The sequence below is a fragment of the Humulus lupulus genome, chromosome 2, assembly GCF_963169125.1.
Source record: "Humulus lupulus chromosome 2, drHumLupu1.1, whole genome shotgun sequence".
Classification (NCBI taxonomy): Eukaryota; Viridiplantae; Streptophyta; class Magnoliopsida; order Rosales; family Cannabaceae; genus Humulus; species Humulus lupulus.
This window is the reverse complement of record NC_084794.1, coordinates 32824955-32842658: the sequence shown is the minus strand read 5'-3', so window position 1 is coordinate 32842658 and position 17704 is coordinate 32824955. Positions and strand designations below refer to the sequence as shown.

The 17704-nt window shown below is 33.9% G+C and overlaps 1 long non-coding RNA gene across 1 annotated transcript; it reads right to left on the bottom strand.

The window, feature by feature from the left end:
* Positions 1–7108: 7108 nt before the first annotated feature.
* LOC133815956 (uncharacterized) lies at positions 7109–9914 on the bottom strand. Its single transcript, XR_009884922.1, has 4 exons — positions 9621–9914; positions 9416–9475; positions 7288–7441; positions 7109–7146 (listed from the first exon to the last, which is right to left on the bottom strand). It is a non-coding gene; the product is annotated as an uncharacterized LOC133815956 (long non-coding RNA).
* Between the last annotated feature and the right edge of the window lie 7790 nt (positions 9915–17704).

The window sequence follows — 17704 nt, the reverse complement described above, 5'->3', positions numbered from 1 at the left end:
CTATTTATGTTTGTAATTTTTAATTTGTATTTGCTATTTTAGTTATGAGTTTCTAATCTTTTTAAGATTGTTAAGGTGATGATGAAACAATATGTAACTAGATAATGTTTATTTTGTATGTTGATTTCCCATTTTGTGCAATAAAGTTTATAGATTTTCTTCTTCAAATATTTTCTTTCATCTTAAATATCATGTATTTTTTATTGTTAGCTCATATTTACACTTTGTTCTTCATTAGTGCAAAAACATAATATTCTTTGTGTAACATGTGTCATTAAATTGTACACATCCAATGCTTAGAACAAAAATATTATGTTTTGCCTTATAAATAATGTTCATTGATTTATTTGTTATTTCATTAGATTAATTTACACTAAATGCTTTGAAATGATACTTTTTGAAAAGTGAAGATAGATCCTATATTTTTATAAAAACTTGTGCTTAAATGGAATATCTAATTTGAATAAGTGATGGTTTGATTAATTTCTACTATTACTAAAACTTGGGAGTCAATGTACTTTTAAATATTATTGAACTTATATTTTGTGGATTATATTATCTTAATAATCTTTCTTTTACCATCTTTATTTCTAATATTAATTTATTTTTATTTATTGTCTTTAATTTCTTTATTATTACCTTTTATTTATTTTCATGATACAAAAAATCTCATCAATCTTTGGAGCTAGGTTATAATTTATTAATTTTGGTTTAAAATAGTTTCCTTTTCGATTTTAGACAACTCCTTTGAGTTCGACATCTTTGCTTACACGATCATTATTCTATATGAACGATTCGTGCGCTTGTGATATAAATATTTAAAACATACCCGTTTTGGGTCCATCAAGGTCACAGATTCACTAATACATCATGAAAGTTTTTTATTCAAAATGATACACAAAGTTTAGTAGGGTAATAAAAATACACAAAGTGAAACCCAAAGTTGACATTTTAAGATAGTGGAGAATGATGGATTTTCTAAGCTTCTAACAGCTAGAACAACCTACAGCCATTCCACATAGGCTTTTTATCAAAACTTTCTACCAATATAACCACTATCCTAACAAATGTTCATACTAAAACTAGTCCCAAAGCAGTGATTCCCAAATGATAACGCTTGCAAAAAAAGATGCATAATTTAGTGGCCATGAAAGCATACATTATACAACAAAAAAAAATGCATAAAGCAGTTCCCATCATTCATCTTCCATGTTTAGGAAGCACCTCGAGTGCGTCTTGCCGGACAATTGGGAATCATATTTTTTGCCTTCTCCTTCTTTGTGGAGAACCTCTTGTCAACAGGGGATTTGGTGGGACTTTTAACAAATGCAAGAGTCTAAGACTTAGGAGTTGTACCTATAAAAATAGTAAACCCAACATACATTATTGGCTAGTTGATAACAAATATAAATTTCTTATGTACAATTGCAATTTAATAGTTTTACCTGTAAAATGTGTTCCAGTATACTCCAAGTAAAATTCATCAGCTTTTTACTTCACTATCTGACTTAATCCATTGCTATTGTCCTGAACAATCTCTAATGCCAATTCCATCCTGGCAGTGTGACTATGGACCTGTTGTTCAAAAACAATGTCAGAAAAATTAAAAAACTCATTAGCTAAATGCATCTTTGATGCCAAGTAAGAGCCATTATGAATCATGTTTAGTTAGGTTTGTGGGGTGTTACCTGCCCCATGCGTTCCTTAGTTTTGTTGCTAAGATGTTGCATATGCTTCATCACATAAACTCTACAATCAGTCCCATTATCTTGAGTTTGAGCATCCTTTGAGCTTTCAATTTTAAAGTCACTGAACATGAAATTTTCCCCAAAAGCAACCCTTGAAGACAGCTGAAGAATGTCATCAAGGCTAGCAAGTTGTATTACAATGACGCATCAAAAATGTTAAATGAAACAACATTGAGGGTCAATTGATAAAGTTAAATTGCAGTTGTGTTTAAGAAAAACTAACCATTTCTCTAGTAAGCAAAGTGATATCTCTCCAACGCAAGGCAGATGACAGGAGTCCCAAATTTGGACGGTCTCACCTTTGACAACAATATCACCTAGGATCCAATGGCCAGCAGTCTTGAATTGAAACAACATTGGGGTAATTATCTAGAAATACATGCAAGTAGGAACTAAGAATGGTGCCAAACCCAAACACATAACAAAACCTTATTCAAAATACCAAAATTATGAGGAGAATAAGGATCAAAATCGAGACTTACATGTTCACATCAGTTTAAATCGTCAGAGTAGTGGTTCTCTGCCCACTGCTGATTTTTTGCAACCTCCCTCAACTCTTGCTTTCCATAAGCTTTTTTCTAGAAAAATTCAACAAACACAATTATTTAGACATGGTAGAAGCATAAATTTGAATTTAGTCATGAAATAAGTAAATAACACTATTACTAATTGATACGGAACTGGGCATAAACTAGTATGTTCCCTCACTGGACTTTTCCCTTTTGCTCAACAATTGAGCATAACATGTGATAATCAATATATTGCAATGCAAGATCAGAACAAATGAAATTTATTGGTTCCATAATTGTTAAAAAAATCGTCAAAATAAAAACACTGCATCATTTAATAAGAAAAGAAAAATGCATGGTCATTAATTTAGTAATTGAAATTTCAAAGGAAAATACCATATTTTATTCTCACACATTGGCAGCCCATATAGTAAGAATTTATCTTAAAATAAAAAAAAATTAGCTTTTCTTTTATTCTAACAAAAAAACTATAATAATAAAATATGACAATTAGACTCTGCTGGAAATGAAAAGATGAAGGAATATATAGGTGAATACCTTTCCATCGACCTCGGTCTCAGGCTTCAACAACTGCATGTTACCTCTTGTAAGTTTGACACTTCCACTAGAGTACAAAACTTCTCTGCTCATTACAAATGGAAGAATAATTTGGTCAGTTACATGATAGTTTTACGATTTAAATTTGCAATGTTAAATCTGAGGTTCCTGTAACGCCCTAGTTACCCCAGAACAGTTACGGTGAATGGTGAACCACAAATTTAACTCGCTACCCGAGTTCTTTGGTTAAAAACGTGCTCCTAGGTATTATTAATAGGCTAAGGTGGAAAACCAATCAAAATGAAATGATATATTTTATTTAAAACATAAAACTGTTCATGGGCCCATCAAAAACATTTACAAGTTATTTACAGCTCAAAATGGTCATTACTGTTTAAATTTACAACCCGCCAACCTAAGCGGCAAAAATAGGGTAAACCCCCTAGTTCCTCTGAGAACTCCTTGGCCGTGGTGGTTAAGCGGCCGCATATGTACATAGCACCACCTAAGCTCTCCACTCAAGGTTGGGTGAGCTTTTCTTTCCCTTTACCTGCACCACATAGCACCCATGAGCCGCGGCCCAGCAAGAAAACACAATATAGCATGAATATAATATCAACAATGATCGTAATAATCATTTAGAACTTTCAGTCCAAAACAGATGAGTGACAGTCACAAAAGTCACTAAGATGGATTCCGTTCCCATTAACCATGTGATGATAGGGTCACCGGGGCTTTACAAATAAGTGAACATTTCACTAGCTTAAATAGGATAGGTTCTTGATGAACTAGTCACCAACATAACCTATCTCATGACCATAGCGTCATAACTATGGGATTCCGCTCCCTAGCCATGTGACAAGCTGTCACCTAGGCCTTTGGCCCTAGCTCTGAGTAACTAGTCTTAGACTAGTCAAGCGCTTATAAGTTTCATCAACCTTAGGGTTGGTCCAGCATTAATTCCCCTAGAGTCATTCAATGCTGATATCGATTAGATCTAATCTTTTATCGGCCCTGCGTTCAGGACGCTTATGCCATTTCTGACTCTCAGGTCAGTAATATGCGACCAGTGTTGTCCCTGACTAATCAGTGCCATACACAAGTAAGCAAGCTCTGCTAAGCATTTAATATGCAATCAATGTCCACATTTATCAACCAACATGTCTTAACAACAATCATGCATGTCATATATACATGGTGCAGTTTTCTTACCTATGATTCGAGCGAGAATTTATAAAAGAACGACCCTTGAGAACAATCTGACTTTAAAGTCCTTTAGCGGTCACCTAGTCATAACCAAATATGGGACACCATCAATAAAATGAATAACAAATGTTCCTGAACCAAGATCTAGCCTCCGGGACATCAATCCCCACTGATCCGGGTAGTAGGAACAATCCCGAGGTTAAAACACTCAAACGGCCTCAAAACCCTACCTGAGTCGCGACCCTAGCACCTTGAGCCGCGACCCCCAGCCACACCAGGAGCAAGGGCCGCAACGCCCACTACCCAGGGCCACGGCGCCCAGCACGCCCAAAAGCCTCCAGCTGCTCCTTCGAACTTAGGCCGCGGTGCCCAAGAACAGGGTCGCGACCCCCCACCCAAAACCAGCTAAGAACTCGATTTTCTTCATCCCAAACCTTCCAAAAACATAGCTAAACACTTCCAAATCCAAAAATCAAAGTTCCCAAACTTCCCAATGATTCAAAATCATCAAATCCTGAAGCTCAAACGAACCAAAAACTCAACGATTCACAAAAACCAATTCTAAGCTTAGAAACTCTAAAAACTCAAAACGTAAAACTTAGATTACCTTTGATTGGGTTGTTTTCTGTTAAATCCTTCGGTCAAGAAGCTTCTCATCTTTCCTAGGATCGATATGCCTCGATCCTCACTTGATTCTGACTCCTAAAACTCAACATTTCTTTAAAATTGCCTTAAACGGTAAAATAAACTAACGGGAAGAGAAAAAGTATTTTCTAACATACGGTTCTCTCTGACAAGCTACTTCAAGCTTAAGTAACCTCAAATAAAACCTAGTGCTCGGGGTCCTGAAAACACCTCCGGAGACATTATAGTCTAAACTCCCAGAATTTCCTCCTGATCTTAATAACTCCCAATTTATCATCAAATAAACATTCTCATTACTCAATATCCCAATAAATGACCCCATTACGAAAAAACCACTAATTTATAATATAAAACCATCTCAAGCCGAATATCTTGAATATATCTCCATAATAATGGGATCTCATCCATAAATCACAATATGCACCAAAATACACAAATATGCCCTCAACGGGCCAAATTTCCAAAACACCCTAATAATCAAATGTGGACACTCATGCATGCATTTAACATCATATTATAATATAATTCACATAAACATGCATATTATCATTTAATGGCGTAATTAAATAATTATGGCGCTCCCGGCCTACTAATCTAAACATTAAACCGCATTATGGATTTCAGGGCATCACAGTTCCATTAAACCTCTTCTGAAGGTTTTCGGTGAATATATACTGAATTATCTTGAAATCATCTTCAGTGATAGCTTCAGTAAGTTTGAATGGATCCACGATCATTCCCGTAGAAGAAATTAATTTCTTCCAAGCCTTCTCTTCATTAGGCAGGGGTTAGACTTTGGTAAAACAATTAAATCATCTTCTGCTTTCGCATCATCACCACCCTCACTCCATTTGGTAGTTAACAACTTACTCCACAACACTAAGGACCTCGCATCATTACCCATTTCTTCATTGCGCAAGCCATTGACTTCCATGTCATTACCAGCCGGTGTTGAAGTTTCATATGCAGTTGCAGTGTTGGAATAACTCATGTGTTGGGTATGCTCAGGAGTTTAGAAAGTTGGCTGAGATTTCTCAACTGTAGCAAATTTGGAGTCCCCAACCTTCCGAAGGTCCTCGAGAATGGATATCTTCATCCTTGAAAACTCTCTCAATTACTTTCCATATTTGGTGGGCATTGAATCAACAGTTGTGGACAACTTGTTTAAGTCTCGGCCATGCTTATCAACCTTGTTGTTGATACTCTTCTCAAATTTTTCCATGCGCTCCATCATCATAGACATCATCATCGCAGGTTCAAACTTGTTGGAAGTGGTCTTGTCTATGCTAGGATTTGGGCTAGTCGGGGTAGTTGAGGCAGTTGGACCAGCCTCAACCTGATGGCCACTTCCACCTCGTTTAGGTTTGTGAACACTTGGTGTTGGAAGTAGTATAACCTGCATTAAGAGATTATGTACAAAACACTCACATCAGGATTTGCAAAACCTCATTTGCGTTTGAGATATTGATGAAACTGATGGAAATGTTGCTTAGTCCAAAAGGCAATTGGAGGTACTCCTCTATCAACTTGACCACAGGGCCATATCACTCTGTCGCAATATACAAACAATAAAAAAAATGTTAAAAACTAAAGGTTTAAAATATATAAAGCTTCATTATATAATGATAGTAACTGAATTACCTGTAGAAAGATCGAACATCCAGCATATAATGTATCTCACCACGCTTGTATCGCTGGATATTGTGAGCCAAGTATTGTACTGTGTGTGTAGCCCAATTGTATTGCTTAATCTTCTCCACATCCTACAATATGGATAAGTAAGCATTCCTAATTTGGTTTCCAGACGTAGGATACAATACTGCCGCAATGGCGAATAAAGCATAGAGGATTAGGAAAAGCTCGCCCGCTGCCTTGCTTCATTTAATGTCAACTTCCAACTTCTTTAAAGTCGCCAATCCATTAATATCTAGAAGAAGTGGCCTATAAGGGTTATCTTCGTTCCTACTAAGTAAGTCAATTGGGATCCCTCCATCTCTTAAGCACATCACATTCTCAAAATCTTTGGGTTGCAACGTATACTCTATCCCACTCAGAGTTAATGTCCTGCCCCCATCATCAAAATGGTCCACCAACACTTTCACTAATTATCTCTTCACGCTGTCTAATTGTGTGTTGAGGAAGCAACCAAACCCAATACCAACAATAGCTTTCTTTTGTCCAGCACTCAGGGTCTTGGTTAATGACACAACCCTGGCAGGGTTGCACTTGCAGTGTAAAACGGTACCCCTGTCACGCTCGACTTTGAGGCGTACAACTCCATATTGGGACTTCTCCTCTTGGGGAAGAACTTCAAATGTTTCACCCAACACTCTACGAATCTGTTTCAAGATAGCACACAGTCAGATTGGATGTTAATTGATAAAAAAAAAAAAACTGTAAAACAAGTGATTAAGTTATCAACTTACTTCCTCTATAGGCATGGTTGGAGAGACCGTCTGTATGGTGCATACATTTGTGCACTACAAACCATTCAATTCCAGAAAAGGTTATTCAATTTTTTATTTTTTTTAAAAAACTAGACAGTTGTGTTGAAGCAAGAAAATATACAAGTACTATAATGACAGCAAAAAGTGAATTAAGGCAAGTTATTTGCTACTCACAAATAATCAAAAAATGCTTGTTGTTTACGGTCTAGTGGGGATATCTCCTCATCGTCGTATTCATCTTCCAAGTATGAATCATCATATTCTTCAGTAGTGGAGTGACTATCGCTGCTCTCAATTTTTCTTTTCCCTTTCCTAGACATTATGCTACCTAAACCATTAATTAAAATAAAGTGAACACTCATCATTACATAGACAGAGCAAATAGTTGCATATTAAACATAAGCACATTGAAGGCTACTTTTTAGATAGGCAGCATCTAAATCCCTTCGTATTAAAATGAGGACATATTGCAAATAGTGGCATCAACGAAGACTAAAAAGATGATATTGATCGAAGAGGGTGTTTAAAGGAATATATACTATAAATATGGAAGATCATGACATTGACATACACCCATTATTGTAAAATGCAGTAATGAAAAGTTCCCAAATATTTTTCTGTTACTAACGAATGAAGCATTATATGTACAGTATAAGACTGAATTTGTGAATGTCTCCAATAGTGTTAGTAGTGTCAATATTTGCTCAAGTTGTGAATATGTCCTTACTAGTTTATTGTGCTTAATTAACTCAATATGTACTTAAATGAGAAATTTCATCAACATTTGCACACAATTTTGAAGCAAAGAATTGAAAAAAAAGGCCCTGCTAGTCATACAAACCAATAGTATTGATAAGGATTTTCATATAATAAGCACACATAGTAAGCCCACAAATAATAAAAGTGAAAATTGATCCTAGCCATTGATGCCAAATCTAACGAGTCATATTAAAAAATGGAATGTTACCGTTTATTAGTCATTGATGCCAAATCTAACGGGTCATATATAAATATAATGCTGAACAAAAGTAGAAATAAACATAATTATGCAAGCCGAAAGATATACCCACGCCGAAATATTTACAATCAAAATACAAGATAGAAAATTATAACTAGGGGTATAATCTTTAAAGGGAAATACAAGATTCAAAAAACTGACTTGAACCTCAAACCTACACTAGAAGGGACTCAAACATTAAAGCAGATTCGAACAGCAGACTTGAACCTCTGAACTTGTGAGAGCAAACCACATGTCTAACCGTTTAAGCTACCCATTTTAAGTAAAACTACACTCAACAAGCAGCTTAACTGAATAGAAAACATAGCTGAAAGAGAGATGCCAGTAATCTGAACAATATTCATTGCAAAAAGCTCATAATAATGCCTAGTTCCAGACCCCAACTCACACCCATTTATGTAAACTTTTCCTAATACACATTCATATACTGAATTATACCTTAAATGAATACTTAAAATAATACTGAGTACAAAGAGTAATTACTCCTAAACTTTGAGCCTACTGTGTAAATTTTTCATTCTTCATTGTGGAAAATCTAATAACAAGTGGTTCAAAAAATTTCACTCAGATGATGTATCTAACATCAGATTATGAAAAAACTATTATCTTGTGTACTTCATAATCTTATAAGTCTTGAAACAATAGGAAAATCACATGTTGAAATTAAAAGGATATGCATTTATATATAAAAGTCAAGTCAATTACTCTTTAAAAGTACACTAAAAAAACTTTCTTTTATGCCAATTATTTAACAACACAAGACCTTTTCAACCAAAAGTAATAATTATTTAAGTTGAATTATTAAATCAATATAATAACATCAAACCATGCACACACAATATAAAAAAATTCATCATCATCACCAGAAATAACAAAGGAAATCAATAATATAGAATTGAATTGTGAGTAGTAGAAAAGAATCCTTATATAAAACCTTGTGAGAGGACACATAATCATTATCCAAACAAAAAAGTTTCTTCAGAAAGAAAGTTTCTTCAGAAAGAGTAAACATAAGAATAAAACTACTATTCATAAACAAAAACAAGAGAAGAATATAATTTTTTTTTAGAAATACCCCATTAGAGGAAAAGAATTAGAAGGGAAAATACCCCATCTAGGGGTATAATCTTTAAGGGAAAAATACAAGATAGAAAATCCATTTTAGTATACACACTACATTGCATGCAAGATTATTTCTAAGGAAAAAATATACCCAAAACTATATGACAACAGTCAAACCAAAACACACAAAAATAAATAAAAAGAAGAGGGTAAAAGAGAAACCTTAACCGAGATGAAAATGGAGCTTAATCAAAGCTTTTGGAGTGGAAAAACTACTACCAGCTGAAACACAAGCAAAAGAACAAAAACTATGTCAACTTTGTAGATGAAAATCGCACTTTTAAGAAGAAAAAAAAAGTTCCATTACCAAAAACCAGAAATGTAAAGCTCCAAAATGGTTTAAGACAAGAAGAAGAAGGGATTTCACCACTGATGAGAATGAGGGAAATTTCTGATGAGAGCTTCGAACCATTGCCTTCCTTTGTGAGAATGAGAACTCCGGACCCTATCCTTTGTGAGAATGAGAGATTCGAACCCTTTCCTTTGTGAGAATGAGAGATTCTGCCCCTTCGTGCTTGGCTAATGTCCTGCCCCTTCACAGCTCTGAAATGGTTTACGAGAAGAAGAGAGCTTCGAACCGTGCCTTCACGAGAGCTTCAGACCCTTTCTTTGTGAGAATGAGAGGGAATAAATGGTTTATGTGTAGAGTAAAGTGAAGAAGCTAAAAAAGAGAAATGGCAGTTGGGGATGTGACTGGTTGCTTTTTCCAATACCCCTGTCAGTTACTTTGTTTACATTATTAACTCTCACTTTAAAACCAACCATGGATGCATATATAAGCTAAATCTAACGGCTAGGATCAAAGAAGGGATTGTACCGTTCTTGTGAAGGGGCAGGACATTAGCCAAGCCCATATATATATATATGTGTGTGTGGATTCACCCACCAAATCAAAAGCTTGAAGAGAAATAAGCAAAATATTTATCATTTCAAAGTAAGGCTAAGTTTGGTAGGAGGGATGGGGAGAATGGATGAATTGACTATGAAAGATGGAATAGATGACAAAGAAAAGAGTGAGAATCTTTAAAGTTGTTAGGTAAATAGGAAGGAAAGAACAAACTGGTCTTTATATTATTTAAAATAAATAACAATATTAAAAAATAGCTATTTTAATTATTTTAAAAAATCTCATCTTTTCGATTCACAATCCACCCATACATAAAGTGATTGTTTTTTTACGAGGCCAAAAAATTTACAATCATACCTATTTTCTTCCCTTGGTTCTCTTCTTTCCTTACCAAACAGAATTAAGCTAAACAAAACAGACGAAGATAGTTCAAATGCCAACTTTTCAAAGTGACTACAACAACACATATGTCCATAATTTACCATGTGCATGCTCACCTTTCTTTGCAATTTTTGAAGTTCATACACTGAAGTACTTTTATATTCAATGTTGTTACATTTTATTAAGACTTTTTTTTAATTTTCTTCTCTTTGTTTATAGAAGAAAAATCCTTATAAATAATAAATTAAAATTAAAAAAAATTAAAATCTCTTGTGCAAGTGAGTTAATATGGGGTTAAATTTGGTGGAAATAGGAATGTCAAATCTAACTCATGTTTAGTAAATTTATTTTTAATGACTTGATAATTGTGTTTCTAAGTTGAACTAATTTTTTAACTTGATTTGATGGTAATTTTGTCCCTTTTAAACATTTGAGTTTCATATCCCCTTAGAGAACTCTCAATAAATTATATATAATAACTATATATGTAAAAAAAAAAAAACTCAAAATCCACAAAATGACACTTCTAGCAGATGATATATAATAGCTAAGACATTTAGCTAAGCTACACTAACATAAATCATTTTCCACATTTAGCTATATACTATTCATTCTATAAACTTATTTAATTATTTTTTTTCTATTCTCTCATTCTTTCACTCTCATCACTTTTTATTTAAATAAATAAATAATATTTAAATGTTGTAAAAAGAAATTATAGAGAAACTGATATATAGTTTAATGTAAAAGTTTGAGGTAAAATAAAAAAAGTAAGATTTTAGTGAGGTATTTTGAAAAATAGAGTAGGGAGTGCTATTAAACTAAACCACCTCTAACTCTACTCCCACCAAACTCAACTTCCATACCGAACATCCCCTAAGGTTTTGATTGGTTTGAGATCACAAAATAATTTTAGAGGAAATTATATAAATTATGGATTTCTTACCAATTTTTACATATTTATAGTGGTTTAATCATTCCCCATTTTTTTATGACTTTTTTAACTTCGAAGTTAATGTTTATGAGATTTTTTTTCCATAAATTTGTAAAAAAAAAAAATGATCGTGCCACATTTTTAATGATAATTATGTTTTCTTTGATTTTAGGGTAACTTTGTAGTTTTATTTATTTTTTATAAAGCGGTTTATTGACTTAATTAAGGATAAATGTGTATTTTCACATATAATTCTTTTTTATTATTGTAGTTGTTTTTTTTTACTATATTTAATTTTATTTTTTTTCAAATCAATCTCATTTTATTATTTCTTCTTTATTTTTCAGTTTTTTATTATATGTAAAGACAAATTCAAATCAATTTCTTCAACTTTTTCTTATACGTTTTTTTAAATGTCTGAGTTAAGTAAAGTTAAGTAACTGGTTACTTTTCATGTTTTCATATCTGGAGGTTCCCATCAAGGTAATAACTTCTTAACATTTTAGATGTAACCTTTAATATATTATGGGTAACTAGTTACCATTACATTTATATGTTACTATCACGTTAATATGTTATACCTTCACGATAATATGTTAGCATCTTAAGGAATATAGGTAACTGGTTACTACAAACTAAATACCTATATTATGGGTAACAAGTTACCATAAACTTAAATTGCCATTGTTTTTATGTGGTAGCTGAAATATGCTCCAAAGCTCGTGGCGATTTCAAATACAAGAAAATTCATTTGAATCCTCTGGCCTTATATCTATGCAAATTTGGATTTGTCAAATTACAAATAGCAATGGTCTTTATGTATCTAAATAATGGCGGCATAAAAACTAGAAGTGGATGCCCCTTGGTGATTATTAGCTTCCAAAATATTGGAAGATGGAGCTCTTATGATGTGGGTGGGGCCTTGATAGAAAGTAGCCACAAATGCACCTCCAATTGAAACTGACCATTTAATCAAGGAATATTTACACATGGAGCAGCTTTTTCCATTTTATTTACAAATCTAACGTGATAAATTTTAATTACATATATACTTTATGTTTATACCTGAATTTGAAAAAATTATGTAAGTTATTCTTTTTTTTTTTGGCCTTTTTTTTCCATTCTTTTCCACCTATAATGCCTTCCCCCCTCTCTCTCTCTCTCTCTTCTTTCTCTTTTTCTTGACTTCAAAAATCTTTTCCGACCACACCACTAGTCACTTGAGCTCAAGAGTGGTACTATCATGACCTACTCTTCAAGATGTTTATTCTAATGTGTGAGAAATATATATTTTTTCGTCGTCGCCGGAGAAGATGATTATAATCAAAAACATCATTTTAGTTTCTTTTTATATTCTCTTAACCAAAAAGTAAGTAATTTTAAACTTAAACAAAATTTAATATACCAAAAAGTGTATTCTTACTTTATATTTAAAATATATCATATTCTAAACAGCTTTAAAACTATTTTATAAACATGTTTAAGTAACTTTTTAAAAATATATTCTTCTGGATACTGCTTGGTAACTTTTAAAAAGAACATACGAATACTCTTTTTGATAACTTACTAAGTTAGTTAGTTGCTTTAAATTTGTGGCATACCAAAAAAATAGTCATATAGCAAAAGGTAGCAAATTGGTATATTAAATGATTTTAAAATCAACGAAAATATAACTTTTAAAATTACTTATACAGTATAATAAATAATATGATTTGCTAATAAACTATTCATGTTAACTTAGAATTATAGGAGTAAATTTTTATATTATATGATAACTAATTAGTTTCTAAATTAGGCGTGAAGGTAACATAAGAGTATCTTAAATAATAAAACATGACATTGCATGAGTGACTGAAAAATTCTATTAAAAGTTTTCATTTTAAAGTAACTATGTAGTATACTAAATTGATTTTTTTTAGTAAGCTATATGGTAACTTGTTATGCTATATGACAATTCATTAGCTTTTGAAATAAACTTGAAAGTTACCAAAATGTATCTTAAATAATAAGATATCATAATATAAACTAAAAATAACTAATTAGTATATTAAGATGTCTACAAATAAGAAATGTAACTTTTTATAACTCAAAAAAAAAAAGGGAAGTGGAATTTCACAATTTTTTTTTTCAAAATTCGATATATTATGCTAACGTGGCATGACATATGTGTAAATAAGTTGATTTAAGGTATTTTTGGAATAAGTTTACATTTATAAGGTATTTATGTAAATTTATCTTTAATCAACATGTAAATACTACACATGAGGTAATTTTTTTTTTTTTTTTTTTTTTGAATAAAATGAGATGCTTTCATTAATAAGAGCTATCCTCACAATTCAAGGAAAACAAAATAGAAAGAATATCATCCCCTCTAAAAATACAATCTCGGAAGGAACAAGATTCTCTTCCAACATGATGAGCAATCTTGTTCGCCGACCGTTAAACAAAAACAATTGAAACATTATTTAAACTATGGAGCAGTTCCTTACAATCATTTATCAATAAAACCCAAGGAGGTATTAAACATGAAGAGCTTCTAATAGCTTGGACCACTCTTAGACAATCGGACTCAACTATTATACTTGGCCAATTTTTGGATTTAATCAAATTGAGAGCCTCCTTGACCCCATTGCTTCAGCCACTTCAGGAGTGACAGACACATGAGGTACTTAGTGACTATATATATGTCAATTCTTCCATTCTCTACTCCAAACAAGGGAAGAAGAAGGTCCAATACTCTCGACAGGTCATTCCTCATCAATATACCTATGTTGATGTTATAATGAAAAGCTAAAACAAAATCAAATAAAAGGAACAAAGAAACTTAAAGGTAATAAGCTAGATTATGTCCTCCCTTGATTGAAAATGTTGCACTAGTCAATCCTGTTTGGTTAAATATAGTCAATCCCGTAGGTTTTACTTGTACAAATATTATTGTTCAATAGTTATCATCTAAAAAGGGTAAACAAGCAAGTGCAACCACTTGTTAATAAGATGAACCAACAAGATCTGCCATTAATGATTAGCAACTGCAAAAAGTAAAGAATACTATAATTTATAATTTGCAGCATACTCTTTCATTCTAGACTGAAATATTTCTAGCGTTTGGCTGTCTTTGCATAAGACAACTCAGAAGTTGATCGTTCAATGACATCGTAATCATGCATAGAGGGGTTGATGAATTCAGTTTCACTTCTAAGAGTTGCTCCAAAGACATCCTGCTTCGGCGTCTAATAACCACCTATGTGTAATAAAAAAAAATTGGCCACTTTTTAACTTGTTCTATGTGAATTTTGACCCAAAACACAGCAATTATATTTCAATATCTCTTATTTAACATGTCGTATCGTATTTGAAAATTGACTAGGCATTTCAGAATTCTAATGGCTGCGAAAATAGACACCCCCACTAATAAATATTGACTTGATATCATACCTATCTCTATCTCTGACTGCATGTAATCAATCACAAGTCCCAAGACAATGAGAGACTTATAATAGCGACTTGTTTAGTCATCCAATAGAAGAACTACACTAGCAGAGAAAAGTTGTGTTGTAGAACATAAAGTTAGCAAGACCCACATATCATAACGCAACAGTGATTATTCCAAATAAGTCAATTTCATATGAATATGAGGATTCCAGCACCATCAGCATCTTCCATAAAATTTTCAGACAATGATTACATATTAACAAAAGAAAATTTTAACTGTGCTAATATTACTTCTTCTAGATTGTTAACCAACTATGTCTCATTGTAAGTTTGAATCTCTCACACCTCTTACTATATATATAATATAATAACGTACTGAAGTGAATGGGAACAGAATATGTATATTAGCCATTTTCTCTTTCTTTTGTTTGCTTTAATTAAAAATATAATATGAACACTAAGAGATATGCCCGCTGAAGTGGACAACATTGCTGTAATGTCCCAAATTTCCTAATAAGGTTTAGGACCTTGATTAGGAGGCCGGGAGGGCCATAATTGATTTATTATGATATGTAATGATTATATGCATGTTTATGTGAATTATATTATTATATGATGGTGAATGCATGCATATGGGCTCATATTTTAAATGCAAGGGCATTTTGGTAATTTGGCCACTGTGGGCGTAATTGTGTAATTTGGGTGCATGGTTGAGATTAATTATAATTTTACCACATTGTATGTGGATTGGTTCGAGCTATCGGCATGAGACGATCATGAGATGTAAGTGTTCGGTCTAGTCATAACAGGTTTAGGTTCGGGGCTCGGGGTGAGTCTCGGGTTGAATTTAATGATTAGAGCATTACCGGGAATTAAAGGGTAATGGGATATGATTTATTGGTATTTGGGAATGTTGAGATTAGCGGGAATTGGAGAGCGTTAATTATGATTAACAGTATAGGTTGAAAAGGACGATTTTACCCTTGGGAGTGCTTGGAAGCCTTTAAATGACCTAGGGGCATTTAGGTCATTTGGCTTGGATATACATGAGGTTTAGTAGGCTGTAGAAACAGAGCAAAACAGAGCCCAACCTCATCCTTACTTCCTTTCTCTCCCATACAAACTTTCCTTCATCCTTTTCTTTGAATTTTGAGAGCCACCTTGAGGAGTTAAGCTTGGAGATCAAAGGGGGAAGCTAGGGAACTTGTCACAGCCATTAAAGGGGATTCAAAACCGTGTTTGAGGTGAGTTCTAGTTATAAATTTAATGGTGTGCTCTGTTTTTGAGTTAAGTTTTGAATTTCTTAAGTTTTTAAGCTTAGAATTGGACTTTGTGAATTGTTGAGTTTTTGGTTGGTTTGAGCTTCAGGTTTTGGTGGTTTAGGACCATTGGGAAGTTTGGTAACTTTGGTTTGGTGATTTGGAGATGTTTAGATGGGTTTTTGGAAGGTTTTAGAAGTGGAAAAACGAAGAAAAATGGCTGGTGCGAAGTTGGGCCGCGGCCCTAGCTTGAAGAAGGTGGTGGAGGCTCTGTCAGGGGGGCGCGCCGCGGCATGGTCCATGTAGGGCCGCGGCCCTTAAGGGAAAAAAATTCTAAATGGTGGTTTTGTGATGGGAACTTAACTCTAAGGGCCTAGGATCGATCCTACTACCTAGTTGAGTGGGATTTGATATTCCGGAGGCTTGGGTTGGATTTGGAAGTATTTAATTACTCATTTTGATGAGGTTTTATATTTGGTTATGACTAGGTGACCGCTAAAGGATTAAAAGCTGATCGTTCTCAAAGGTCGTTTCTTTTATTAATTCTCGCTCGAACCCGAGGTAAGAAAACTGCACCCCGTATGTGACATGCATGGCTATGATTGATGCATGTTGGATGTTTAAATGTAAACATTAATAGCATAATGAATGCTTGGCGATCTTGCCCATTTGCATATGATTATTAATGAGGCATGCTGGGTGATTAAGTGTGATGCATGTGATGCACGAGAAACATGTGATTAGGGCATGCCATGAATGATGAATATGAGATTGGCCAGAGCTTGAGTCTCTGAGTTTGTGCATGATCATGATTATGCTAGCAACTGTTTAGTAAGCATGCTAAATGCCCTATTCTTGGATAATTGGCATATGATACATACTGATAGCATTGTTTATTTGTGCATGGCAATGACTAATTAGTCAGATTTGGCAAAGGTGCTAGTATCAGTTGTGAAGCCGTGACTCACTAGTCAGGTTCGGCGGTGATACTGGGCACTGGTCACGTTGCACTGAATCGTCAGACAGAATTGGCAAATGTGTTAGTATCAGCTGTGAAGCTGTGACTAAATAGTCAAGTTCGGCAGTGATACTGGACACTGGTCACCCAGAATTGGCAAAGGTGTTAGTACCAGCTGTGAAGCTGTGACTGATTAGTCAAGTTCGGCGGTGATACTGGACACTGGTCACATAGCGCTAACTGATTAGTCAGAATGGTCTTAGCGTGGTTCACGCAAGCCAACGGAGATTAGATCTAATCGACTTCTAGCATTGAATGACTCAAGGAGCATTAATGCCTGACCGACCCTGAGGGTCGATGAATGAAAACAGAGCTTGAAAGCTAGTGTAACGACCCAAATTCACTAATAAGGCTTAAGGGCCTTGATTAGTATGCCGGGAGGGCATGATGGGAATTATGTGTGATTTTTTATGATTAAGATGCATGATTATGATTTAGGCATGTTATATGACTATGTGAATTACATTATGTGATAATTATGATGTGTGTATTGTACCGCGTGGGTGTCGTGATACCAATGCGATGCACGTGCCGAGACGGTCCTAGAAAGCTAGATAGTGGTAACTGGTAATTTGGTAAC